Consider the following 24,945-nt stretch of genomic DNA (forward strand, 5'->3'; position numbering starts at 1 on the left):
AGACCAGAGATGCCTGAGTAGGGAAGGAGAGAGGGCTCAGAGGCTGGCGCTGAGGCCACTCTGCTCATGTCTCACCATGGCTGTAACCTCAGTGCTCAATTGTGGACCATTAATATTTTATTCTTTTTTTTTTTTTTTTTTTGTCGGTCGTGGGACTTGAACTCTGGGCCTGGGCCCTGTCCCTCAGCTCTTCAGCTCAAGGCGAGCGCTCTACCACACCATTAATATTTTATAATAGTGATAATGTGAAGATGCTTCTTAATTGCTCTTAAAATCTTCACTCATGATTTGCACTGGACATAAAAATCCAAAACATGCATTGCCAGTGAAAGCCGAACCTGGCTGCAAAGGCGTCCTGGCCTGCCCACCTGCATATACACTGATGGCAAGCAGACAACTGGCTGCACCCAGCCTCTCAAAATGTCCAACGTTCCTTCTCAAGTGCCCCCAAATCCTCCATCCATCAACTTAAGTCAATAAGCCATGAAGTACTGGGCCCACAGGGTGCAGATCATGAAAATGTATGCGTGTGTTTGGAATACACAAGGCTGTACAACAAATAGGTTTTGTGGTAGCTTGTACGAATCCAACACACATGCCCTTAAGGAAATGTCTGGAATTATTCTTCATGTGTATGTTGTTCAAGCACGGTTTCAGCACACAGGAGAGAGTGGAAAAATAAGGCTTTCTGATAGATTTTTTTTTTGCTTCTGTTTTTCCAGTCACACTTGCATGGAATAATTTGCCAAGTGAGACACAGCTTGCTGCTCTTGCAAAAACCTCAGAGACACAGGCTCTCTCTGAGGTCACAGTAGACACCTCTATGGCTTTGAGATGCTTGAAGAAAGATGTGTATGAAAACCCTCCCCTCCACCCATCAAGCGCCTCCCAGTGCTTCTGCCTACCACAGACTCCCCAAACTTCTGCCCGCTTTCCTAACAACTCTAAAGAAAGGAGCCAAAGCAGCCCACAGCACTGAAATCAACACAGGTACTTTGAAACAGCATGACTGAGCCAGGGTATGATTTCCACAACCCTCTTAACCCTCCAAACACCTTCCAAGCTTCTTTCTCATCCGAGAGTTGAGACAAGTACTGGAACCATTTTTGGCTGCTACTGTCAGCCATCCACTGGTCTCCCATCCAGCCCAGAACCCTATCAACACACCTAGACAGTCTTCCAACCTACCACCAGTCAGTCAGTCAGCTTGCCTCACCTGTTCTTACCTGATCATACAGGGAACAAAAGTCCTCACCAATCCTTTCACAAGGCCATCTTGCATCTACTTTGGGAGCTTCCTTCCACTCATAAGCCACCTCCAAACACTTAGGACATTACAGAATACAATGTTGCCTCTCTAGCAGGAGCTGGCAGAGTTTTTCCATGAAGATTCAGTCAGCAAAATATTTTAGTATTTGTGGGGGGCAGGAGTGGGGGTAGGGAGCTTGTCGTTTCTTTTTTAAACAACCTTTGAAAAATGTACAAACTATTCCTTTTTAAAAAATGGTAAAATTCACACAACATACAATGCATCATCCTAACCACTGTGGGTTTTTGTTTTTGTTTTGAGAAAAAGTTTTGTAATACTCCTACCTCAGCCTTCTGAGTGTTAGGATTACACATGTGCACCACTGTGCTTAATGTGCAAACAGTGCAATTCAAATTGCTGTGCAACCGATCTCCAGAACACTTTTCATCTCACAAAATCCAGGGAACCCTTTCAGAACCTTCCCAGGCAGGGCTGCCCACTGCTCAGCTACAGCGAAATCAGAGCAAGGGACTGTGGAGTGCTCCAGCATGGAGGCGTGACCACAGATAATAGCTCTGTAATTCAGCCAGGCCCTGGTGGCTCACACCTGTAATCCTAGCTACTCAGAAGGCTGCGATATGAGGATTGTAGTTCAAAGCCAGCTTGGGCAGGAAAGTCTGTGAGATTCTCATCTCTAATTAACCACCAGAAAACCAGAAGTGGTGCTGTGGCTCAAGTGGTAGAGTGCTAGCCTTGAGCTGTAGAGCTGAGGGACAGTGCCCAGGCCCAGAGTTCAAGACCCAATATGGACAAAAAAAAAAAAAGAAAGTGGAAATGTACTTCAATGTCAAAGGCTTCAAGGAGCTGAGTGCTAGTAGCTAATGTTTGTAATACTAGCTATTCAGGAGGCTAAGACACAGTAATCTGGGTTCAAAGTCAGCCCAAGCAGGAAAGTCTTTAAGACTCTTATCTCCAATTAACCAGCAAAAAGCTAGAAGTTAAGGTGTTAGTTCAAGTGTAGACTAGCTTTGAGGCTCTGAGTTCAAGCCTTAGTACAGGTACACATACAAATAAAAGGGAAAAAAAGAATAAAAAGTTTTCAACATAAGCAAATGATACATGTTTGAGAAGCCAAGTATGTTTACCCTGACTTAAACATTATACAACTTATTCATGTATCAAAATATTACACAGAGCACTATTCATATATAAAAAGAGTTGTCCTCAAGGGTAAACAAATTCATCAGTGGTGCTCACTAGACACTATGTTTAAAATAAAACTATCCAACTTGGAGGTGAGGATGAGAGGGAAAAACTGGGAGAGAACAAGGGAATGGGTGACATTGTCCAAAAAGAAATGTACTCATCTGACTTAGTTAACTATAACCCCTCTCTACCTCACCTTTAGAATAACAGTTAAAAAAGAGTTGTCCTGCAAGGCGCTGATGGCTCAAGCCTGTAATCCTAGCTACTCAGGAGGCTGAGATCTGAAGATTGCAGTTCAAAGCCAGCCAGGGCAGGAAAGACCGTGAGACTCCTATCTCCAATAAGCCACTAGAAAACCGGAAGTGGCGCTGTAGCTCAAGTTGTATAGCGCTCGCCTTGCGCTGAAGAGCTGAGGGACAGCGCCCAGGCCCAGAGTTCAAGCCCCACAACCAACAACAACAACAACAAAAAGTGAGTTGTCCTTACTATCTATAACATTAAAGTATGCTACTGTAACATAGATATCCTGAAAAACAGTAATCACAGTAGCTATCACTATCATAATAATTGTTCTATGTAGGAGCCAATAGGGAAGAGAGTGAAAGTCCAGTACAATCAATGGATCCTGAAGCTCAGCTACTTTCCTCTAGCGGGGGCCCCTCCACTCAGAGACTGGATGTTCAGTACAGGACACTCACCCCACCCCAAGCAGTACAATCAATACTCACTATGCATTCTGCATGTCCAGAGATAAATGCAAAGGTTTGCCTTACATTTTCCAAATGGATCTAATTGCACACACTTGATATTTTTTTGCCCCCAGAAACTACTAAAATAACTTGGGAATCCCAGTGTTTTGATGTTTAAACCACATCCAAGGTTAACTCTTGAATCTATACAACAGAAAACTCCTAGCCAGACTGAGCATCCTGTTTACTTTGGAAAACCAGGACCCTGCTTTCATAAAACAGGGAGAAGGCTGGGAGGAAGAAGCATCCTCCATGAAGACCTGTGCTTGAAACTAGACAACTCCCAGAGCGCACTTCGTGGCTTCCGCATTGCTATGAATGGATTACTCTTAGACAGTGAAAATGAGACTCAGCATGTAGAAACATGAGCATTTCACCAAAGCAACCCAGAGGTGTTCCTTTGCTACCAGAGGTAGCAAAAAAGTCAAACTGAGAGAGAGACGGAAAGAGGGAGGGAGAGGAAAAGAAGAGAGAGGGAGAGAGAAGGAACTAGGGAGAGAGGGAGAAGGGAGAGAGAGGGAGAGGAGAGAGAGAGAGAGACTACTTAAATCAGCATTCTATGTCCATGGTGTCTTAGCAGCACACAATGACAAAGACAGCAGTTGACTTATTACCCAGGATGTGAGTCATCAAGAATTCAGAATGTGCTAATGAGACATCCAACCTTTGACTGGGACTTTCACTTGGCTTCACTTTTAAGTTTTGCTGTCACAGGATTGTCATAATAGAAAATCATATCCATTAAGGAGATGGCAAAGCCAAAGCACTGTGCTCCCCTGACCTATCTACATGCACAGAAGACAGATGTTGCCCTATAGGGCAGCTTAGTAGAGCACCTCCAGCAGCCCCACCCAGGAACTGGAGCAGGCACCAGAGCCAGAGACTCCCTGCCAGTATCCTTTACACTGACTGCCTTACTGATATTCACAAGGCCATATTCTACCATACCAACCATATACCACCAACTTACATGGTGGCTAACTTCACAATTCATGTGTGATATGTTAAGTACGGATGGGAACGGGGAACAGTGGCGCATGCCTGTAACCCCAGGTACAAAGGAGGCAGAGGCAGGATAAGCACCCTCGGAGGCCAGCCAGAGCAGAAAGAGATAAGAACCCTAACTTAAAGCAAAAAGGGCTGAAGGTATGGCTCAAGCAAGAGGCCTTGAGTTCAATTCTCAGTAATGCCTTCCATACTCTCCCCCAAAGTAAATATTGAATGAGAAATGAAATCAAAGGATAGAGCCACCATGGAGTCAGTCATGTTGGGCTCACTTTCCTCAGTTTCCCTAGTTGTAATAGGAACAGACAAAAGATGACATCAGCCAATCAAGACCTTGTGGAGGACAGGAGCCAAGACTGGTACCAAGAATCCATTGTAAATGTAATTGACAAGCTGATTTGGATCAAGGGGTGTGCCACCTAGGACAAAGCGAGAAGTCACAGAAAATTCAGTACAACCTCACAACTTTCTTAAATGATTCCCTTTATATTCAGAATTCAAAGAGAAAATCTAATTTGGGGCCATTTGTTTGGTAATTAAAGAATAATTCAGATCTCCTACTGCTACATGATTTTTTTTTCAAAAGATTTATTTAGTATGAACAGCATGGATCCAAATTCAGGGGCAAAATGCTAATTATAGTGAGTTTGTTTGAAAAAGAAGACAGTAAGTAGACCAAACATGTATAAGGACTCATAAAAAGGTTAATATGAAGTATAATTTTTTGCCCCTGATTTCCTTTCTAGGTCCCATCTTATTACTAATTTTTTTATTTGTTTTTTTGTACTGGTCCTTACATTCTTTTTGCCCAAGGATAGCACTCTACAACTTGACCCAGCTCCACTCACAGCTTTTTGGTAGTTCATTAGAGGTAAGAGTCTAATGGACTTTCCTGCCTGGGCTGGCTCTGAACCGCAATCCTCAGATCTCAGCCTCCTCAATAGTTAGGATGACAGAAGTGAGCCACCACCACCCAGCTTTATCACTGAGTATTTTTTAAAAGAATTGTCAATTTGCTAGCAGAAAAGATTTTCTCAGTTTTAAGATACATTTCCTGATATTTGGGAGGGATATAGAAAGCATTTTCTTAAAAAACAATGTTCTAAAGCAGAGAGTAGTATTTAGGGAGGATTGCAGTTTGAGGACAGCCCCAGGAGAAAAGTTGTCAAAACCCCATCTTAACCAATAAGTTGGAATAATGGTTTACATCCATAGTCCCAGATACACAGGAGGGGTAGGTTAAGATGATTAAGGTCCCAGGTTGGCCCCAGGCCAACAAAAACCATAAAAATAAGAAAAGCAAAAAGGGCTCTGGATATTCCTCAAGTAGGGGAGTACTTGCTAACAAAGCAGAGAGCCCTGGGTTAAAACCCTAGTACCACCAAAAGAAAAAAAGAATTATGTGGCTTCAATTCAAATATTCAAATATAACTCCCTGTTCTTCATCATGTCCATTAACTTTTCTTTTAAAGAAAGCAATAGTTAACAAAATAAAAAGCAATTTCTCGGGAATGTGGCTAGATGCTTAAATTACTGCTAACCTCTCTCTGTAGACCTGGAGAGGAACTAATAGTACTGCCATTGTTTTTATTCCCCCACTTCCATAAGAAAATGCTGATAGACTGCAATATTAACGGAAAAAATAATTTAAAATGTAATCCATTTATCTTTTATATAAATAAAACCTCCTCTGATTAAGCAATAAAAATGCAATGGGAACTAAAGTAATTACATGCACATTCTTACAGTAGCTATTTCTTTATTTGATAGATAAATAGATTATAGCTAACATCTTTCACCCTAAAATCACCATAAAATAAAACTGATTTCTTAATAAATCCAATATTAAGGTATATTTTGCTGTATAAAATGTTTTTTTGATGAAAGCCCACTACATCCTTAAATATATGTAAAATTTCATTTTTATTGAAAATACGAAATCTGGAGGTAGAAATTGAATCACGAAGCCAAATATACAGAAGTTCAGTGACTATTTTCTTTTCCCCTAAAGCAGGCCAATTTCAAAGTAAATTTACTTCGTGTTGCTAAGAATATGGTTAACGTCTTCCCAATTCAAATGGGATAACAATATTCTTTATGTAGTACGCACCATTAAGCAAAATAAAGTGTTTTCCTTTGTTGAATCCCTAGAAGACCTTGAAGTAAAAGTGTTATAATTTGGAGTATTAAAAGCCTAACAATATCTATTTAATAAGTCAGACACTGAACTTACTTATTTTTGATGGTTAAGTGGATAATCAAAACAGAATTAACACTTTTTAAAGAGAAGATAAAGAAAGTCATCTCCGTTTTTTGTTTTTTTTTTTTTCTGAACTGAAATTTCCCAGAAATCTACAAACTTTTTCACTCTTTGGAGGGCACTGGATGGCTTCTGGTAAACTGATCTAACTATCTACAAGTACAATAGGTTCTAGGCTCTGCTGCTGGCTAATCCTAACTCTGTCCTGGCTGCCCCAGGGTGGGGCAGGGGGCAGGCGGAGAAAGGGAGTGCATGGTTTACCTGAATGACTGCATTGCAGAACTCTAGGGAGTTCATGAATTGCACAAGGGACAGCAGCAGCAGCCAGTCGTTCTTCAGAAGGCAGTGCCATTCCTCACCCTTCTCCTCCAGTTTTGTGGGCAGAGAAGAGTAGAGCCCGCTGAGCCCAGTTGCAAGCACCTGCATTCACAAATAGAAACATTCAGTCCTTCCCAACAGCTCACAAGTCATACCCACTGCTGGTCCAAAGACTAGCCTTCGAGTGTGAGGAGTTAAAAGCATGAGAAACTTATCAGGAAGGAAGGAAGTCATCACCAGGGGAGAGGGGAGGGGAGAGCCATCCCAGGGGATCGGACGACTCCTCACCAAGTGATGAGGTGGCACATGTGTGCCAGGTGCCATGCTGGACTGGGGCGGGGTGAGTAAGAAGGGTAGACACAAGATGAGTAAAACCCTACCCTGAACCCAAGAACTACCAGAAACAGACCAAGTCATAAACAATTGGGGAAAGTACAGTACACTGAATGCAAGTACAGAGACGTATTTTTGTGCAAATACCCTCATCTATAAAGTAGACTTGAGTTAAGATGTTCCAGGACAAGTAGGGACGAGAAGAGCTTAATAAGAAAGAGACTTGTAATTCCTTGCGAGTTTAAAGTCATGGCTGATCTGTGCATGTTTACGATTAGAAAGAACTGGGTAGTGGAGGTCAGTTAGATGTGGTAACTCCATTCAAACAGAGCTAGAAGCATCAGCAGGAGAAAAAGAGGAGAAAATACATGAGCCTCACACATAAAGTGGCTATCAGGGCGATCCAACCAACACATCTGGTTATAATCCAAATTCCTGGGGTTTACTACTCCACTTAAGAAAGATAACCCAATTATCCAGTTAGCCAGTATGGTCATTAAGAGAAGGATGATGCCTCTAATAGAGAAACACTTAATGCCAATGCTTGCTGCAAGGAAAACCATGGATTTCACAGAACTGGGGCCCCCCCTACCTGAGTAGGGAGGGGAGCCTTAGCAGCACTTCAGTCATCCTGATTCAGCAGATACATACACAGAAGGAGTGGGAACAACACTGACTGGACACAAGGGAGTTAGCTACACAAGGCAACATTCTAACACAGATCTGAGGCCAAGGTGAGCCTCAGAACACACAGTAGAATACACACATGTGGGTGGACATAAAGCTCTTGAGACAGGCTTGGAGAGAGGGGGCAGTGGGAATAGCCTTAAAAGTGATGTCTGGCTGGGCACTGATAGCTCACGCCTGTAATCCTAACTACTCAGAAGTCTGAGATCTGAGGATCTTGGTTCAAAGCCAACCAGACAGGAAAATCTGTGAGACTCTTATCTCCAATCAATCACAGAAAAAGCCACAAGTGGCACTGTGGCTCAAGTGGCAGAATATTAGCCTTGAGCAAAAGGAGCTCAAGGACAGTGCCCAGGCTCAGAGTTCAAGCCCCAGGACAAGCAAAAAAAACACACCAAAAAAAGTGATGCCTAACCTACTAAACAATAAACAGGAGTCAGAGACAGAAAGAGAGTATAGGGGATTAACAGTACCAGCAGAGGAAACAGACTGTTCAAAACTTAAAGAAAGGATGGTACCCTCTAGGAGTAAGAAAAGTGCAGAGTCCCAGGTGGGAAAAGAGACAGGCAAGGTAAAAATGAACCTAGAACCCCTGGAGTTCTAGGTCACAATAAAAGGGGCAGTCTGAGAGCCCAGTGGAGAGGCTGATGGACGGCTATATGGGTTTGGTGCTCGGGGAAAGCACTCTCAAGCCACACAAATCAGAAAGAGAAGAAGAAGAGGGAAGTTTCCACAGGTGAGGTATGATAAAAGCCATGGAGCCTTGACATGAGAAAATCAGAAAAATCTAAGGGAATATGGGGTCCAGGTATATTCATCTTAGGGAGATGATTTCTAGATTTAATGCCGTCTCCCTTCCCTTGTCATGCCCATCCAGCATTCTCTGTGTGTCTGTGGTGGTCATCTCTCTGGCTTTCATTAGTTGACTTCATTAGTCTTCTCTATCTCAGGGAAGACCTCCAGTTCCCACTGGAGGTAGGGGTAACACACCTAACTCTACCACCAGAGTAATGGTGGGAGGTCTTAGCACAGAGAAAGCAGGTAGGGACACAGGAGGAACCAGGAAGGCTGATGGAGATGACAAAGGAGCCCGTGGCATAGAATAAAGGGCAGTGAGAGAAATGGACTGACCATCCATTGCAATACTAGAGGAAAGCAGATCACATTCGTTCCTCTGTTCTACTGTGAATTATCACTGTTCATTCACTTTTTTTAAAAAGGGGGGAGGGGGACTTGTCTTCAGGCTAGGTACTAAGTTAAGTTCAGGAAATATAAGCAAGATCATTATCTCTTTCACAATCAGGGCATCTGTGGTCCCAGAGGAAGATGCCCCATAATTAAAGCACTTAACTCCTTGTCAACATACTCAAATCTCTTTAATTCTTCAGATGTGACCCAAATGAGTTACCTGTTCTAAATCAGAAACCTCTGGTAAAAGCAAACAGAGCCCAGAAGTTCTCCTTGAAGAGAAGTCTAATCTCGATGCCCCATTTTTAAAATCAATTACATTTGCTAACTCATGCTAAATTAACCACAGAACAAAGGCTTTCATTCTGCATACTCCTGCCTTCTTAACCACTGTGAGGCTTTGAAGATGAATTCATAAAGACAGACTTAATTTGTCGGACTAAAAACTGGCAATAACTATTCAGTATATCAATATAATTAGAGCAACATTAATTTTCAAATTACATACATCAGTGACAGTAATTAAAAATAACACATACCTAATATTCACTTTTCTTAAGTGAGTATTTTGAAAGGGCATGGATGGGATGGGAACAGAAAGAAGCATTTCCAGACAATAGGACCCTCCCAGGGCAAGAGCGACAGCTGAGGAGGGGGAGTCCCCAGCTCGGCCTTATCTCTACTAACCCCTCAGAATGACAAAGAAATATGGCGGGGAAATATTCTGCCGAATACAAAGTATTTCCCATTCTTAGGAACAAGAGCCTCAAATGTTCTAGACAGGTTTTCTATCACTTGAGCCATGTTCCTCTTGCCCCAAGCCTTGTATGCTCTTGCCCATTTTTTCTTAATAGGGTCTCACTTTCTGCCTGGGCCAGCCTCGACTGAAATCCTCCTATTTACTTACACTTTGCTCATAGCTAGGATGCACATCACCATGACCACATTTTTTTTTTTAAATGGTTTAGATGGAGTTTCACTGAACTCTGTCCCTGGGTGAGTCTCAGACTGATTTCCTGATTACAGGTGTGAACCACAGTACTTAAGCTCCCAAATCTTTACAGCTCTGTATATCCTCCCTTCCTAGGTTGATATGCTGAATTCAGAACCACCCACCCTGATGGTACATAGCTCTAAGACAAATACTGTGGGCCAAGCACAAGCAAAGTTGGTGCTGGATAGAACAGGCAGCAGCTAGACATTAGCAGTGTATCCCTTTGATTCTAGCTACTCAGGAGGCTGGGACCTGGAGGATTGCCATTCAAAGTCAGCCTGAGCAGAAACACCCAAGAATCTGCATGTCAAAGTAACCAGCAAAATGTTAGACTAAAGGATGGTTCAAATGATAGAACACTAACTGTGAACAAGAAAGCAGAGTGAGAATAGGAGGCTCTGAGGTCAAGCCCTAGTACCAGAAGAGAAAAAGAAGAAGAAAAGAAGATGGAGAAGATGGCTCATCCATCCATAAATGCAAGGTCAATTGCTATCCTAAGGAACGGAGAGAGTGTTGTGGGCCACTAGGGAAAAGTAGAGTAACAAAAGGTCTATAGATAACTTTTTCAGGTTCAAGAGTTTGATAACATAGTAGATTTACTTTTTATTTTTTAACAGTATTTGAACTGAAGGTCTCGTACTTGCCTGGCAAGACCTCTACTATTTGAGATACACCTCCAGCGCTTTTGCTTTTAGGTTATTTTCCGATCCAGTCTAGTATTTTTGCCATGGCTGGTCATGGATCAAGATAATACTATGCCTATTACGTAGCTGGGATTACAAGCATATATCACCATGTCCCAGACACTCTTTTCCTCTCTAATTTCATTTTAACTTGAAAATGAAATTATAAAAAATTTTAAGATGTACTCAAGACTTACTTAAAAATAAAATGCTCATCCACTATTTTGGCCTTTTTTTTCACTCAGACCACACAAAACTTGAAAAACATTTTATTTATTCTCAATAGTATTAACCTAATGTTTCTGTTTTTGTTTTTAATATATCATCTCCCAAGAGCACTCATAGAAAATACATAAACTCATGGATAATAGGAGGCAAAGTGCAAAGAACTTCCCTGGCAGCAGCATAGCATGGTGGTACTGAGACCAGGGTTTGAGTATCTGGTTTTTAGCCGGAGTCTGCCACTGATGAGTACTTATGAAAACTCTCTAAACTTTAGTTTCTTCATTGAATTGTTGCAAGGATTAAAGAGAGCAAGGCATGTGATGATATTAGCCCAATAATTTCCGCACAGCAATGTTCCCAGGCAGACTCTAAGCACCTTGTTAATTTTAGCAAAAACAAAGATTTTTAGCAGATGGTTTTAGTCTGAAGCTAGCAGCAAAACACCTGCCGGAGACCATTTGATATGACTTGCCAAAATAAAAAAAACCTCATAAATTTTGGATACAGGATAAATAACTTCCTACCTGCAGCTGTGTACCTAAAGGTCATTTATTTCAACACGCACATCTTCATTTATGTATAGTGGGCTGTTTCCTGAACTCGCCAACATGTCCCAAAAGGCATGGGCATAACTACACATATGTGGTTAAAAATACCAAATAACCTAAGATTATGTCATCCCCAGCCATCTTTGGCTCCAGGCTGTTCTCTCAGATACCCTTACTCATCGTTACTTAAAGAGAAGAGGCAGCAAAGTCTGTGCTGGCCTCTTCCCATCTACAGTACTTCATAAGGACGAAGTTTGGTAAAGAGGCCCAATTTGCTGAAAGACTCATTACTCTTCCAACGGCCCGATGATAACAGACTTGGACAATCATAGTAATTAGAGAAACTTTCTGTCAATTGTGGCCCTTAGCTGGGGTTAATAGAGTATGCTTTTATTTGCACCATAAAGGGGCTTTTTTATTTTAATTATGTGGTCAGATGTAATTCTAGAAAACTGGGTACAAATGAGATTATGGGATCTGTCCTGAGGAGCAACTTAACACCATGAAGCTCTTCTTCCACTCCAGCAAATGAGGTCAGCTGGTGATTTTGTTTCCTCCACTTTAATGAACTGTACAACGTTTGCAAACACATTTTTAGATAGCAACAGTTACTCAGTGAAATCTGCCTGTAATACTTAGCTGAAAGCTAAATATTAAAGGCATGCCCTATTTGATTAAAGTTTTAAATTTTGGAATATGACAAACATACAAAAAACACTAGAACTGAAACCCCTCGGCAATAGCGAACAGATTTTAGCATTTTGTTATAATTTCTTCAGAGTACTCTGCACTCTTTCAAAATACAAAATGTTACAGACTGGGGGTGGAGCTGAGTAGTGGCACTCAGGCGTTGCATGCTCAAGGACTGGGCCTTAATCCAGAGCAAAAGCAACACAACAAATGAATAAAATATTACAAATACAACTTATTCCTACTCCTGACTTTATCTTCCTTCATCCTTCAAACTATAGTCCCAAACACAGTCTATACCATTCCTGTTCTTGTTTTTGTACTTTTAGTGGGTGGAAGGGCGTCTGTCTCTGTGTTACCAAGAAATGTCAGGCACTACAGTTTTGTGTTCTAAAGCTTGCTGTAAATATGATCACAATGTATGTAACCTTTTGCTACTCAGCATGTCAGCTCTGGCCCCTGCACACAACCTACCAGTTGACCCTCACATCTCTATGACACCCACCAAACACATCCACTTCCATTTCTAAATATCCTCTAGGGAACGTACCACCACTGGCCAAAATCTTCCCATATAGACTTAACTATGAATTTAACCTACCTATGGCAAGTTACCTCCCTGGTTCCAGCAAAACATACTAAGGGTGTCCCGCACTATTCTACAAGGCATAATGCCATATATATTATGAAGGTTGGTAAAAACAACAGACAATGGAAATGTCACTGAACTGGGAAAATATTAATAGCTGTTGTCCAGGAGCAGAAGGCACAAACCTATAAATCTGTCATTTACACCCTTCTTCAAAGACAGCAGAAACATCAAAAAATCACTCGGAGGCCTAAGAACTCCTATGAATTTCAAATTGCTTCCAGTATTTTCTGGACTTGATTAGGCCTGGATTACAAGCTATCTCCAAAGAATCCTGCTCACCATACTTTGGACTTAAAAAACACACAGAGCAGAAAATTCTTGTTACTGCAAATGTGCATTCATTTTTCAAAATAAAATCAATGCTTTGGATCTACAACTAATGGTCATTACCTTGCTGAGACACTAATTTGTGAAACCAGCTGTGAGTTTTCACCACCTGCCTTGACTCACTGGAACAAACTCAACCACAAGAGCTAAGAATTTACAAAGTGCGAGTTGTTGTTTTTTGTTTTTTTTCTTTGGGTCCAGTCGTGGGGCCTGAACTCTGGGTCTGGGCACTGTCCCTCAGCTCTTCAGCTCAAGGCTAGTGCTCTACCACTTGAGCCACAGCGCCACTTCTGGCTTTTTTTCTTTTTGCTTATGTAGTGCTGGGGAATCGAACCCAGGGCCTCAGGCATGCAAGGAAAGCGCTCTACCACTGAGCCACCTTCTCAGCCTAAAGTGCGAGTTTTACAAATCTCTCAGGATGTGCTCTTAGAAAAAAAAGAAAAATTAAAATCATTCCCAACCCAATAAAAACGCATCAAGAAACAGTAGCACACACAATTTCCTCTTGTGGGTTATTTTTTTTTTGGGGGGGGGGGGTCCGGTCGTGGGGCCTGAACTCTGGGCCTGGGCGCTATCCCTCTCCTCTTCAGCTCAAGGCTAGCGCTCTACCACTGGAGCCACAGGGCCACTTCCAGCTTTTTTCTTTTTGCTTATGTGGTGCTGAGAAATTGAACCCAGGGCCTCATGCATGCAAGGCAAGCGCTCTTCCACTGAGCCACCTTCCCAGCCCTCGTGGCTTATTTTGAACTGCCAGTGCTCAGCCAAAGAGCCTCTAGGCCTAGATACCTCTGCTCCCTTCAAAGCATTTCTCATAGCTCACAAGAAGAAAAGGGTGTGGGGGGAGAACACTAAGGAGAGGAACTTACTGGACAGAAGTAGGTGTTGTCCACGATGTGATGGGCCACATGCTGTTCTCGGCAGAGAGAGACATGATAAACAGCAAAGCATCTCGAGCTTGCTGGCCTACTGTCCCCTCACGGTGAATGAAGGGGATCAGTAAAGAGAAGATGAGGAAGTTGGCGGCCCCTTGATCTTCACTGGTGTGGAAAAACAATTCCAGAATGGATGGATCTTTGGCAAGGATGGAGCAGAGCTGATTGAGCAGGACAACCAGCTTGGCCTCCACAGCAGGTGTGGTTGTTCCGGAACAAGAGCTCAGCAGCATCATAAGGGGCTTCAGAATGGATTTATGGTGCAGCAGGGGCTGGTGGGATGTGTGACTAACATTTCGTACATCTTTAGCTGCTCCATTTTAGTCTCATCAGTGAATTCACACCTCAAACTCCACAGGAAGAGCTTCTCCATGATGTTCTCTGAGACCACAAATTCCAGAATTGGCCCCATCGCAGCATCCTTGGCTTGCTCTTCAATTAGCAGGAAGAGCATGTGTTCTATGTAGTTCTGCACAGCGCTGGCCTCATCTCGGGGGATGGAGCCATATTTTGTATGTGTGTTCTTCAAGGGGTCATGTTTCTCGAAGATTTTCACAACCTGTAACCAAGTTAAACATTCATCATCCATCAAATGTTTCTCATACTCTCAAAACATACACTACCACTCATTTTCACTGAGCCATCATCAAAAATACAAAAACCCTTGGCCACAAGGTTTATGTAAGCATTGTAAATTTGTCCCTCCCTCTTTCCTTCCTTCTTTTTTTTTTTTTGGGTCCGGTCGTGGGGCCTGAACTCTGGGCCTGGGCGCTGTCCCTCAGCTCTTCAGCTCAAGGCTAGCGCTCTACCACTTGAGCCACAGCGCCACTTCCAGCTCTTTTCTTTTTGCTTATGTGGTGCTGAGGAATTGAACCCAGGGTCTCAGGCTTGCAAGGCAAGCGCTCTACCACTGAGCCACCTTCCCAGCCCTCTTTTCCTTCCTTCTTAATTCCTTCCCTCCCTCTCTTGCTCCTTCCTTCCCTTCCTCTCCATTTTTCATAAAATGAAGAGTTAAGCTATAGAAAGAATATACCCAAAGGTACTAATTTACAATAGTTATAACTTGGGGCAACCTAAGAACCTAAGAAAATAGTATGGTGATATGAATTAATTTCTTAGACTATTATTATGAAGACTTGAGAAACATGAAGAAATGTAAGTGAAATTTAGAAGAAAAAAATGATTTATGGTACAAACATTAATTATCAAACATAACATAAAGGGTAAAATATGTGAAAATAATCCTTTTTGTGTTCAAAGGGATGATAAGTTCTTAAACTTCCTCTAAACTGTTAATGATATAATGTTTTTAAATTTAGGTGCATTGAGAAGTACAAGAAAATCTGACTGTTTGTATTCTCCTAGAAATTGAGTTGCTCTGAAGATTTCAGCAGAGCTATATAGCTCCTCACACACCATCCCTCCCTCTTCCACTTTAGTAGGAGCCTTCTCCAACCAAGCATGCAGCACTAGGGAAGAAGAAAGGCAACTGAAACTGGAACTGAAAAGTGAAGACTCTGAATGCTTCATTTCTGTAAGCCAAAAAAGAAAAAAATCTGATAACCAATTACAAAATAAATCCTTAGGAGAAAAGCTTCAAAAGGTAATCCAAGCCAGTTGTCAGTGGCTCATGCCTATAATCTTAGCTACTCAGGAGGCTGAGACTTGGGGATCACAGTATGAAGCCAGCATTGGCAAGAAAAGTCCCTGAGGTTCTGATCTCCAATTAATGGCCAAAAAATTGGAAGGGGAGCTGTGGTAGCCTTAAGCCAAAAAGCTCAGGGAGAGCATCCAGAGTTTAAACATCTGAGCTCAAGACCCTAAAACCAGCACACATGCAAGGTAACCCAACATTTATAAATAAATAAATAAATAAATCGTTAAAGTTTGGAATGATAAAAAGTTTTGAAAATGACTATGAATATAGTTAATGCAACTGAATTACACACTTAAAATGGTTATATGGTGTATTATGTTTAAGATGCTTCAGTAAAAAAAAAATTGTTAGTCATGGGGCTTGAACTCAGGGCCTAGGCACTGTCCATGAGCTCTTTTTGCTCAAGAATAGCATTCTACCACTTTGAGCCACAGCTCTACTTTCAGTTTTTGGGTAGTTACTTGGAGAAAAGAGCCTCATGGGAACTTTCTTGCCCAGGCTGGTTTTGAACCATGATCCTCATATCTCAGTCTCCCAAGCAGCTAGGATTACAGGCATGAGCCACCAGCACCCAGATACAAAAGTAATTTAAGGGTAAGTTTTTTTTTTATGCTTAAGTAAGTCATGTCATAACCCTGGTCTATTTCTCTCTTACCATGGTAGTCATTTAAATGTTTCTTACCTCTCTCTGGCCACTAATTAGTTATTTCTATATTTTGGGACCTAGAAATTTAAACAATTATAGACCTCAATTTTTACTTAATTTAATAATGAGATTTAAATAAGAAGTCCATTCATTTTATCCCCTTTAAAAGGTATATACTTGATACTTCATAAATAAGCTAACAATTTATCTATGATTTTATCTTTGGTCCGTTTTGCTTGGCTGAATTGCATGCAATGTTTATCTTTGGCAGAGCCCTCTTGACCCAGTTCTGTGATGTGCTGCTACATGTTCTGTGTTTAGGTAACAGAATATGTTTAGGTAACAGAATATTTGCAAGACACTGAGGAAGCTGGCAAATATGCAATGCTATGTCAGCATACATGAGCAATGTGGGAAATTTATTCCTTGGGACAAAGCCTAAGGTCTCTACCCTATCAGAAGTAAGGGGAGAAATCTCTATGAACCAGACAAGAACATCATGAAAGAATAAATGGATTTCCACAGAATCTATCATTTCTATCAATTTCTACTAGAAAATGAACAAGCTATGTTGCAAATGAAAAGCTCACTCCATGGGCTGGGAAGGTGGCTCAGTGGTAGAGCGCTTGCCTTGCATGTATGAGGCCCTGGGTTTGATTCCTCAGCACCACATAAGCAAAAAGAAAAAAAAGCCGGAAGTGGCACTGTGGCTCAAGTGGTAGAGCACTAGCCTTGAGCTAAAGAGCTGATGGAAGCGCCCAGGCCCAGAGTTCAGGCCCTATAACTGCCCCACCCCCCCCCCCCCAAAAAAAAGAAAAGTTCACTCCACATCCTGGAGTTGGCATTTTTCATGATGAAGGCTTTCAATGTCCAGGTATACAAGAAGAATATGGCCCAGAGACTGGGGTCCCCAGAGCAGCCACTAGACATCCACTTCTTTGCCAGATTCCTGCCTCCAGAGTCTGCCCACTTTCCCATATCTCTGCTCAACCCTGCAGAACTTTTTGCACACCTGGAAGCCTCACTGGCAGCAGAGACCCTGGGACCTGGCTGAGCCTTTCCCTTTGGTTCAGGACCTTCCCAGAGTCTCAGAGCAGAACTGCAGTACCTTACTTGCTCCACAGGGGTCTCCCACTTCAACACTGCACTCTCCAGCTCTCAATGTCCCTACCTCCAAGGCTCCACATTCTGAAGGACAAATACACAATACACTTAATCCATTCTATAATTTCAAATTCCACATGTCCAGTTTACTTGTGAGAGCTACCTTTACAGCTAGACTTTCAAGTAAAAATGTATGTACTTCTCCTGTACTCAGGCTGTCCAAACAGTCTAAAACAAGGAGTGTACCTTATATTTTGAAAAAGGTATGGCAAATTACCTCAGTTTTTCTGGAAAACAATCTGATAATATATAACATAAGTTATGAAATTGTTCCTCCCCTTTGACTTGTAATCTGATCTTAGGTGCTGGTGGCTCACAACTATAATCCTAGCTACTCAGGAGGCTAAGACCTAAGGATTGCAGTTCAAAGCCAGCCCAAGCAGGGAAGTCCATTAGATTCTTATCTCCAATTAATCACCAAAAAAGCCAGAAGTAGAGCTGTGGCTCAAGTGGTAGAGCACTATCCTTGAGGAAGGAAAGCATCCAAACAGCACCCAGACCCTGAGTTCAAGCCCCAAGGGACCAGTACAAAAATAAGGTTCATATCAATAGGTTCTAACAATAAAATTTTTCTTGTTAGTTGCTCTAATTTTCTAACAGAATTAAAATAAAAGTAAGCAAAATGGTTTTGTAGTATCTAAAAAAGGAACTCTAAAAACTGAGTTAAAAAGAATTACTGAAAATCTCATAATTCTCAGAAATTCCCAGGCAATATCAGTTTATAAATATACATACTGGTACTATATGCAATATTTATTGTATACCTAATGTGTAATACACAGAAAAAACATTTACATGTCCATAAATCACCCTTTTCTCATAAACTAGCCTTCCTTACTACTTAGCACTCTTCCAGCCCTGCTATGAGAAATCTTAGAGAGAACTGAGAATTTTACTCAGACATCAAACTTCTTAGCACTTCTAAACTGAAGTATCTTACTCCTCCTTGTAGTCCCTCCTCTGTGCTATTTCTGAGTAAATAGCAGAGAAATGTGAGAACAGAGTTCTAACAGCCCTCACACAGGGAAGGGTTGTTGATCCCAAGCCCTGGCCACTGGTTTTACTGCCTAGAAGATGGGTGTGTTACAACAAAGGGCTTGAGTCTCGGAGCACTCAGTGCTCCATAAGGTGCTGATTGAACCCACAGTTACCACATATCCTGAACCTGCTCCTCAGGTATCAGAGCCCTCCCAGGCCACCTCCCCTTTCCTTCTAGGCACACATACCCATGACCTGATTTTCAAGTGGGCTCTAAAGGCCTCATCCTGGCACTGGTCCTAACTTGGCAGGGAATAGCTCAGACACTTCCTGGCTGGAACCCAGCCTGCACCAAAATGCTCAAGTGCTTCTACATGGATGTCCAAATTCTTCCACCTGAATGATGTCACAGTTCTTGCAGTTCCTGGAAATTGACTCCTTATGTAAATTATCTTTTCCTACACTGCCCTCAAACTCCCATCAAACCCTGGTAGCCCTGTTTCCCTGATTTCTGCTTGCTGACTCAGGTCACCATTTGCCATCTCTGACTGACAATCCAATGGGTGCTGAGATTCCATGCTGTACACAGAGCCTCCTACAGGCCTGGCCCTTCCTGTGCTCCTCCAATCTTAATTTCTCATTCTTGTCTTGGATTTTCCAACCCTGGATTCTCCACTATATATATCATTGTCAGGGATTCATTTCAGGAGAAATGAATAAGGCTGCAGGGATTTAGTAGATGAGAAAGTGAAAACAAGCAAAATATGCACTATAAACATTTTCTTTACAAAACAAGTTCACTTTGTTAAGCTGAAAATATCAAAACCCATCAGTACATAATAACACACATGTTAATTAAGAAAACTAATTGAAATTGTAACAACATTAATGCTGATCATGACTGGGTATTTGATCATCGATACTGTGTGCATGTATGCCCATGCATGTGCATATCATGGGTCACATTTAGAGCCAAATGTAAATTACCACAATCCTACAAAGAAGCATACATAAATCAACAACGTGAACAATGGTGTAAAAATTACCATCAGATCAAAATAGCTCAATTTAAACTAGTTTCACAGCCATTTTTCCTACAATTATAACGATTAATGTGGATAAATATAATTAACAGATAATATATTTCTTTCTTAAGCATTCTTTCAGAATGCTCCTTATCTTTATTCCTAATAATGACCCTTGTCAGAGATAATGAGCCTGAAGTTTAAACAATTACAAATCTTAAATAATAGAAGGTTCACATTAATCACAGAGTAGCTAACAAAGGACTTTCCGTCATAATAAACACTTACGTTTCTCTGTTACATTTACTTTGATACCATCTCACTATTGTTCTATGTCTTACATACAACCTGGTATCAAGTGACCACTTATACTACTTTGAGAGCCTAGTTATTTCAGGAAAGTCACCTGACTACAACCCATACCTCCAAATCCTTTGGAATGATACGTTAAAGTAGAATTATGGAAAACAAGTTACTAAGGAACACTTCCATCACACAGAAGAGTGATTTTAGCTGTGCTTGGCCAAATTCTACTTATGTACCCAGGATTTAGCTGTCCTAGGCCGAATTCCACTTAATGCACCAAATAACTACAAGAAAAGTATGTTTCCATCCAGTCCATGTTTCTGGGCTCAATTCAGTTTGGAACATTCCTTGCATACCTGTCTCCATAGGGGGAATGGACCTCACCAAGTCATTTATTTTTCCTACCAAGAAGACAACACAGCTTGTGAACTTGTCCCAGTGGTTTAAAGACAGCTTTAATCCTGAGCATCAGAAACTTGCCTAACTCTGAGATGAAACAGGAAAAAGGAGGACCTATACACAGACAGAAGAGTGTCCTAAGTAATAACATTCCAAGGAACACTCCCTTTAACCACAGCAAAAAACAAAAAACAACCTTATCAAGGAGTCTGCGGTAGTAGAACTGCTGACATTTCTATAGACTCAACTACTTTGTGGTGGAACAGAAGCCCTCATCAATGCCTTAGGCACTTCACCTTAAGAGGAAGAGTTTTTGTTTTCTTTTCATCCAGCAAATTTGGCGTTACCTGTAGAGTTGGTGTGACAGATACAAATTTTTAAATGTTAACAAATAAAAGCTTCCTAAGATAGTCAGAAGAGTAATCAAAGTTCTCTAACAATGTCTCAACTTTCATCTCTCCAAGGCTTTTTCCCCTGTCATTTAGTCTACCACAAGGCAAGTATCAAAAGAACAAAGATGAACATGGCAAGTGAATAAGATTCAAATACATGTGACAACTCTACATCTAGATACCATGTGCGCTTCAACAGATTCAGGCTATGTCGAAATCTATACAAGATGTTGTAAATAAAACCTACTATACTCTGCACTATTGTGAGAAGACATTTGACCTAAGCAATCTAGATGGTTCCATTTATTTTCCCATCCTCATTCTCTCTGAAATGAAAAAGATGACTAAATCCACCACTTTTTCCTCATCTATCACCACTACTGCATTCTTTTTTTTCTTGAGACAGAGTCTGACAATATAGTCCAGGCTGAGCTCAAACTCAAGGACTTTAGGTCTCAGTACTAAGATTACAGGCATATACCACCAAGCCCAGTCCTCTGATTTTTTTAACCTAATTCCTATGTTCTTGTAGCTCTAAGGACAGACACTATTAGTATTCAGCGCTTGAAAGAAGTATACAGAAAGGTCTATGAAATCACAAAATAACAAGTGGTTAGTGCATACAGCAATCTATTAATTGCTTGGTAAGCCAACGCTCCTTTCTAATTTTACCCTCTTCCATATTGAAAATGCAAAGTCACAAATATAAGAGATAAAAACAATATACTAGATTATAAACTGTTCATGAAAGTGACTATAAAAATTAAACACACACATACATATACATATATATATATATACTATTTCTGATCAATGAATTCAAACCAAATCCAAAGAACTTCCTAGAAGCGAACTGTGCAATGTCTTCAAAATAGTATATAAGACTGAAGCTGTTTCCTATATCTCTCAGATCTTCTACCACTGAGCCACCTTCCCAGCCCGTCTCTCAGATCTTCTGCAGTTGCATTTCTTTTTTTCTGCCTTTCAATTCAACAGTTCATTAAACCTCTATAATATGTCACACTCAGTTCTTAACACTAAAAATGTAGATAAATTAGTAATGGTGCTAATCTGGAGGCACTCACAGTGAAGTTGGAAAGAAGATAATGTATCCATAATTGCAATAAAAGGTGACTGGTTTAACAGTGAAAGAAAACTCAGGGTGAAGTTGCAACACAGCATAAAAGACAGCAGGAAAAGGCTTCCAGAGCAAATGAAGTTCAAAAGAGTTCTGGAGAAAGAAAAGCATTTAGCCAAGCAGCAGAATACTCAGGCAGAAACAAGAGCAAGTGCTAAGGCAAAGAGGCATGAAACCAGGGAGTAGGTGGCCAGAAACTCTAAGCAGCTTTGTATTTCTCATGACTAAATGAGACGTAGGAGTGAAAAAAGGGCATAAAGAACTCTGTGTGCCAACAGGGCCTGTGGGTGGCCAGATGCCGCTGGAAGGTCCAACAAAAGGGACAACCTAGAAAGGTCTTGGTTGTAGGTTCACCGCAACTTAAGTGACAAGGTGGCCATTCAGAAGGTGTAAGGAAGTACAAGCAGGTGCTATTTCCTAACCACATTCTTCAGTCACTTACCAGGAATGCAGTTACTCCTGAATGCCTACTCCAGAACTATTCCGGGGCTGCCACAGGTCACTGGACCAGGGAGCAATTCGGAAATTCAAAGTACCTCTGGAACTATCCATGTCTATCTCCTGGTAAGCTCCAGAGTCACAATCTGCTTTGAATATGATCCTAGCTAGTTAGACAACTCCTCTGACAGCGACATGGTGCTTGAGACAAGATACTATAACTAGAAGGGCACAATTTGGGCCAGAGGCTATCTTTCATCTATGACCGCTCTGAAACAGATGTTACTGATAAACAGCAGAACAGAATCAGTCAAATGCAGGTCAGTTGTGTTGTATTTTTCACTCAAGGGCCCTATCAGAGAACTCTGAGTCCTACAGACTTTGGTACCTTCGTTTCCTCTCATTATCACACATAAAAGCATTGCTCTACTCAGCTAATAGACACTTCAATAAATAAAATGTTGCCATCTTGTCTTGTCTTTGCCACATTTCTGATCTTACATCCCTTCTGGGATTTCTAGGATTTTCTCAGGAAAGCAGCAACTGCAATTCCAGCAGGCAAGAGGTGTGAGTCAGATTTTAACACATTTCTCTACTGCTCTTCCTCTCCAATGGAACAACTCATTACAAAGAATGCCATCTGAAACTCCAAAACAAAGAATACACAACATTCATTTCTACCAGCTGAAGGTCTCTCATTTCCAACCCAAATATCTTATCCTGAAACTTTTTGTCTTCTCCAGCTTTCCCCACCACAATCCCAAAAAGGCTAAAACTATTCATTTCCAATATTTATACCATAAAAAGTTTTCTCCCTCCCTTTTCACAGCTAAGTTACCAAACACAAAACAATCACTTTTCCCACTCACCAGACCATTTCCATCCATACCAGCTCCTTCCCAGGGAGAAGCCACCATTAATCACTCTGTGATAAGGATTTTTACTCATCCACATTAGCTTGTACATTTCTTAAAAGCCCAGGCCAAGGCTCCCAGCTTAAATCCCACCTGGGATGCAGACAGGGATGTATTAGTACCCCTCAAGAACAATAGCCATTTGCCAGCCAAGAGTTTGTCAACCAGTACTCTCATTCATAAGGTACCAAAAAAGCCCTCGGGACCTCTGCAGACTAAAACTATGAGTATTTTTAAGATTTGTTTAAAAGGAAAAGTTAAGCGTGCCAGGGGCTCATGCTTGTAATCCTAGATACTCAGGAGGCTGAGATCTGAGGATGGCGGTTCAAAGCCAGCCCGGGCAGGAAAGACTGTGAGACTCTTATCTCCAATAAAACCACTCAGAAAACTAGAAGTGGTGCTGTGGCTCAAGGGGTAGAGCTCTCACCTTGAGCTGAAGAGCTGAGGGACAGTGCCCAGGCCCAGAGTTCAAGTCCCACTACCGATATATATATAAATTCTTTAGCTGGGCTCTGGTGGCTCACGCCTATCCTAGCTACTCAGGAGGCTGAGATCTGAGGATCACGTTTAAAGCCAGCCTGGGCAGGAAAGTCCATGAGACTCTTACCTCCAATAAACCATTAGAAAATGGAAGTGGCACTGTGACTCAAGCAATAGAGCTCTCGCTTTGAACTGAAGAGCGCAAGGACAGTGCCCAGGCCCAGAGTTCAAGGTCCACAACTGACCAAAAAAATAAAAAAGGAAAAGTTAAGCCTCAAAAGATTTTCAAAAAGAAAACAACCAACCAAAGTTAGAGAAATAACTAAGCCAGAACAGTCCTCACTTTGCAAAAGAAAGTATTTAATGACTATATACGACAAAGTTCTTACTTTTTTTTTTTTTTTTGCAAGAAAAGAATGCTAAGTACCTGCAATATGCTTCCAAACCCATATGATATGTGTATCCTGGGATTTCTTTACAATATGACCTGGGACCAAAACTTATTTTTTCAAGCCAGGCACTAGTGGCTCACACCTGTAATCCTATCTGCTCGAGGATGAGATCTGAGAATCATGGTTTGAACCAGCCTGGCCAGGAAAGTTCATGAGACTCTTATCTCCAGTTAACTACCAAAAACTGTGGGTCAAGTGGCACAGCACTAGCCTTAAGACAAAAAAGCTCAGGGATAATGCCGGGGCCCTGAGTTCAAGGCTCAGGACCAACATAGACACAAAAAATTCACCAGTGTGAGAAATCAATGACATGTTTCTGAACAGGACATTCTAACAGCACTGCCACACTATATAAAAAGCTTGACTAGGACAGAATTTGACAGGGCAATAACTTGCTGACATATAATCATGAAGCTGAGGCTCTAAAATCCCTTTAAGAATGGCATGGACTACCAAAGGCATACATCACAGATATCCAGAGAAGTAATTGTAACCAAAGAAGTATATCCAAACAACAAACAAGATGGAGCCCTGGAGCAAAGACTATGTATTAGAGAGCTAGATTCCATCTATCAAATGAGATGACTGGATCTCAAAAAACACTTCTAACTTGATTGTGCATTTCTAGCAGTTAAAAATAAGCATCAGGGGCTGGGAATGTGTCTTAGTGATAGAGTGGTTGCCTAGCATGCACGAAGTCCTGGGTTCGATTCCTCACTCTCACATAAACAGAAAAAAGCCAGAAGTAGAGCTTTAGCACATGTGGTGGTACGCTAGCCTTAAACACAGAGAGGCCCAAGGAAAGTGCCCAGGCCGAGTTCAAGCTCCAGGACTGGCCAAAAAAAAGCATCAATAGCTTAATTAATGAATAAACACAATGCACTAATACATAATTATACTATGTACATTG

General features: G+C 41.4%; 1 pseudogene; it reads right to left on the reverse strand.

Moving 5' to 3' along the window:
- LOC122120754 overlaps window positions 1-24,945 on the reverse strand; it is a 60,257-nt pseudogene that overhangs the window by 33,843 nt on the left and 1,469 nt on the right.

This window comes from Dipodomys spectabilis, unplaced genomic scaffold (genome assembly GCF_019054845.1).
Source record: "Dipodomys spectabilis isolate Male_0828 unplaced genomic scaffold, ASM1905484v1 ptg000178l, whole genome shotgun sequence".
Classification (NCBI taxonomy): Eukaryota; Metazoa; Chordata; class Mammalia; order Rodentia; family Heteromyidae; genus Dipodomys; species Dipodomys spectabilis.